The sequence below is a fragment of the Myotis davidii genome, unplaced genomic scaffold (genome assembly GCF_000327345.1).
Source record: "Myotis davidii unplaced genomic scaffold, ASM32734v1 scaffold80, whole genome shotgun sequence".
In the NCBI taxonomy this organism is placed as follows: domain Eukaryota; kingdom Metazoa; phylum Chordata; class Mammalia; order Chiroptera; family Vespertilionidae; genus Myotis; species Myotis davidii.
Window position 1 is genome coordinate 840,843 of NW_006292686.1, and position 4,685 is coordinate 845,527.

At 50.9% G+C, this 4,685-nt stretch overlaps 1 long non-coding RNA gene across 1 annotated transcript in view; it reads right to left on the reverse strand.

Moving 5' to 3' along the window:
- Positions 1-530: 530 nt before the first annotated feature.
- The window catches only part of LOC107183469, a 19,697-nt gene continuing 15,542 nt past the window's right edge, over positions 531-4,685 (reverse strand). Inside the window, exon 3 of the long non-coding RNA XR_001514258.1 lies at positions 531-1,946. This is a non-coding gene — a long non-coding RNA (uncharacterized LOC107183469). The remainder of the gene's footprint in view (positions 1,947-4,685) is intronic.

Consider the following 4,685-nt stretch of genomic DNA (forward strand, 5'->3'; position numbering starts at 1 on the left):
GACCCTCACCTCCTGGCTGAGTGCGCTCAGCACCCTGGGTGCAGCATAAAAACGCCCGGGGCCAGGGCTGGGGCTGGGGCTGGGGTGGGCGGAGCAGGGTGTGTGGAGTAAAGGCTCTGAGAGGAGGCTGGGTTCCAGCCCCATTCCATCCTGACTTGGGACAATTATTTCACCTCTGGGCTTTAGTTTCTTCATCTGAAAAGCACAGGGCTGGGGTGTGATGGGTTCACAAAGATCCTTTGAGCTCTCCGATTCGGCAGTGTGTGCTCCTGAATGAGCAGTTGGTCCCGTTCTGGGGGACAGAGGCGGAAGGTGAGGTGGTGATGGGAGGGCTATCCGCGCGGTCTCCCCTGAGAATGCTCTTCACGTCTCTGTCACAGGGCCTCGCCAGGTCTGGGTTTGGTACTGGCGGTCCCCACCCTCCAGCACACATCCTCGCTCACCTTCCAGTGACTCACGGCCACCAGGATGCAGCGCCCCAGAGCATGCCTGCAAGGCAGTGCCCACCGTGCCTCTCCCAGGTGCCACCGTGCCTCTCCCAGGTGCCTCGGCAGGGACCTGGCCGGGTCGTCAGCTGTTCCTAAGCCCGAGTTGCTCCTTGAGTTACAAAGTGGAGAGGACATGGAAACTGAAACAGGAGAAGCAGCTGCGCGGCCAGAGGGCTCTTGGGGCAGCTAAGGCAAGACAACCCGGCCAGAGTGACCACATTATTTATTGCTTCTCTTGGGAAGACATATATGGTTAGGAAAAGAACCCCTTCATATCACAAGACACAGTCCTGCTTTTTCGTGGCTCACTGAGCACCACCAGACTTACTCAAAGACAGCTGCCCGGCTCGGGCAGGGAAGTACCTAACGATCACATGTGAGCATCACCGTTATTTTTCCCCAAGCGCCTTACAGGATGTGGGGTTCAGAGAAACTGCATTTCATTTCACAGGAGGGAGGGAGGCCCCCCACTGAAGGGGAGGGTCTTACTCAGGGCCACCCGTCCAGCCACCCGAAGTGAGCCAGCTGAGCTGTGTCTCAGGGCCTGAGCCAGCCTGTCTCTGTCCCGGAAGTGATTCCGGTAGCCAGGCCTGGGATATTTTGAGAAACAAAGGGAATTAACCCCCTCCCCCCACCCACCAAGCCAAAAGCCCAAAGCATTCCCACCACTTCACAAACTACCACCCTGGGCTGCAGAAAGGAGAAAGGCAGGGGTGGGGAGGAGGCTGGGCGAGGGAGGAGGAAGGCTGGCCAATTGGAAATGATGTCATGTGGCCACAGCTAAAAAAACACTGGCTGCTGCGTGCTGGGTGCTGGGGCTGCAATGCCAGGCCAGTGCTGGCTAGGGAGTGGGTCTCACCGGTTGGATCAAGTGGCTGCTTTCCTGGAAACGGGGCTTCTGGTTGCTAGGGCTGATAAGGCAGGGAAATGCCTCCCCACCCCCTGGTTCATGGGAAAACATTTTGACATTGAAGAAGAGCTGGGACATGTTAACCGCTGAGAAAAAGCAGAGCAGCCCGGCTTAGTGGCTGCAGCTACCAGCCCTGCAGGGACTCGGATTACCAACTCCAGGGTGCAGAGGCCAAGGAATCAGATGGTGTGTGCCCCTGAGACTGTGGGGGCAAATCCCAAAGGACACACCACCTAATGTGGCTCTGGGGCACCCTGTCTTCTCCCAGGCTCCCCCCAAATCCAGCCTCCACTCTAGATGGCTGAGCCCTTGCACCACACGTGTGCAGATGGCGCCCTGGGAAGGGAGTCCAGGCGCTGCACACTTGCTGATGTGGCACCTCAGGCCAGCTCAGAGAGGGGTTACCCAGGGCAGTGAGGAAGGACCTGCAGCAGGCACAGGAGGCCCCTAGGAGGCCCCACCTGGGTCAGGGCTGTGCTGGCAAGTGTGGTCAGAAGGGCAGTGGCCTTGGAGCCCTTCTGTGCTGAGGTTCAGGACCACAGGGCAGCCTGCAAGGAGAAATGTTCGGGGTGATTCAGGAAATGAAATCCTTTGGCAGAGAGCCAGGGCCAGCCTAAGGTACACTGATTTCTGCCCTGTAACAAACAGTGTTGTAACTGATGCCTCCACCTCTCCATTTTCGTCCACTCAGAGTTCAGCTTCCCTGAAATGTGTGAAGTGCAGGCCCTCTATTGGGAAATCCAAGTGCCCATCAAATGCCCAAGACAGCTTTGGACCCACACACACAACTAACAATTTCAGTTTTTCTCTGATATCCCCTGTGAGCTCTCAGCAGAGGACCAGGGAGTACACTGAGCTCAGAACAGCAAGATCTAGATGTCCCTGTGGGGGGAGTCCCTAGCCTCTCTACCCCCCAGTCCTGCCTTGTAGGTCATCCTGGGAGCCTGAGTGCCCATTCATTTCCTGGGGTCTATCTCTGCTCTAACTGTGGAAGTGAGAGCTAATGGGCCCCCTACTGCTCTGTTGCTCTCTATTCACCACTAATAGCCCCTAGAGAACTGATTGTGTTCCAGGGAGGCATGGAGTAATGGGGAAGGGGAGGAATAGAAGCAGATGAGAAAAGGAATCTGAAACCAGCCATCCAGTGAGACCAGATAGGAAAGTGGGAGGTGAGATCAGGCGAAGAGGCACACCATAGACAGGAACCCATTGGCACAGGGTTAGGGAACAATGAAAAGTGCAAAGGCAGGTAAATCTAATTTTTACAAAAAGATATTAAAGAAAGTGAAAAAGGATTGAAAAGTTGAAGGGAAAAAATTTGGCCAATTAGAAACAAGGCCATACAAACACCTTCATGCATGCATACACACACACACACACACACACACACACACACACAGAAATAGATGTAGATGTAGATGATATAAATATAGATATGAAAGTGAGAAAAGAAATAAAGAGCAAAAAGTAAACATTTAATTAGAGCAATAATTTGTATTCCAGGAAGCTAGTAGGAATAAGCACTTTGCAAATTTAAATATTCTACATGGCAGATAACAATTGTAAATACAGTTGTATTAATAGTACTGAGCAGTAATTCTATTATGATTGACTCATCTTTCTTTTTGAAACCTTGGTTTAGCATTTTCTAACACAGTGCTTTAAAGGTCATATTTTGATACAAATCCCACCTGGGCCATTATTGCTGGGTGACCTGGACAAGCCCCCTGAGTACTCTGTGCCATCTGCAAAGGGAGTTGCTAAGAGTCCCTGTTCAGGAGGGGGCCGTGACATTTAAATGAACTCACTAATCCAAGTAAAGCTCTTAGAACATTTCCCAGTTAACAGTACAGACAGAAATGTTAGCTGTTATTATCATGTGAGATAATTATATGTCTTCTTTAATTTGGAATTAACTTGAGGCTAAGAAGCCAGTTAGAGGAATGTTTCAATCATCCAAGCAGAGGGTGATGGTGTCCAGAAGCAAGAAAGTGGCAGTGAGACTGGGGAGAAGGGACATTTGAGAGTTGAATCAGTTGACTTTGGAAGTGATAAAACATGGGTATTGCTGAGAAAGGAAGGAGCAGTCAAGTGAGACCTAGAAGTTCCTAGCTTTCTAGGAAGGAATATTAGCTGAGAGAAGGCAATAAGGGAGGTCCGAGAGTAGTGGGGCATAATAACTGAGGACTTACTATGTGCCAGGCAGCAGTCTAAGCATGATTCATGTATCCAGTTTTTTAATCATCATAAATTATGAGATAGTTATTAGTCCCGTTTTACAGTTGATAAAAGCAAGCCACAAGTCTGTAATTTTTTCAAGGTTACATAGCTGATATGTGGGGGAGTTAGGATTTGAGCTCAGGCTGTCTGGCTCCAGGATCCACAACCTAACTCTTCCCCATATATCGTTTCTAAAAGATAAGTTTAGTTGCATTTGAGGACAACTAAGATGCTGTGAGGAGTAGTCAGGTGGATATAGCAGCCTGAAACTCAGATGAGAAGTGAGAGATAGCAACTAAGCTAATGATTTCAGACGTGGGGGCATAGCCATGAGACCACCCCCATGGACATGGACAGGTAAGGGAAGGAGACTGTGCCACATGAGGAGACAGAGTCAGCTGCCAGCCACCCATGGGGACCTACGTGTTGGGTGCTTTTCATTGTGGACACAAACATCACAGTGACTTTATGTAGGAGGTTTTTCAGCTGCCCTTTTTGGTGAAGCTGCCCTGTCCTGGTGGGAGTCACACCTTGACTGCAGCAGCTCACTGTCCCTGAGCCCTGGAGGCTGAAGCTGAGGGAACAGCAGGTGCCTGGCCGAACTGAGGCTCCCCACAGGACACTGAGCCGATAACAAGTGATGCCAAAGCAAGGACAACAGGACTAGATTCCAGCCCAGGCAATGCCATCGTGTCCTGTGGTGGCAGGAGATGGCCATGGCTGGTGGCTGTCAGAGGAGTCCCTGAACCTGAGGCAGGATCATGGCTGGGTTCTGGCCGCCCATCTTCCTTTGGTGGCCAGTCACGTTCTTAGCCTTGTTCTCTCATCTGTCTGTCTGCTCAGTCACCTCCTGACATATTCCCCTGAATCCCTTTCCTAGAGTCAGTTTCCCTTGTTAATCCGGCTCTCTGACAAGTCCACATCAACCTGCCATTCTTTCAATAACTCTACCTTCTTTGTACTCCTTTCTAACCTTTGTAATAGATTAAGAAAAGGGATTATATATTTTCACCTAAAAGAAACAAGCACCTCTGACATTTTATTGGGGGGGGGGGGGGGGGGGGGGA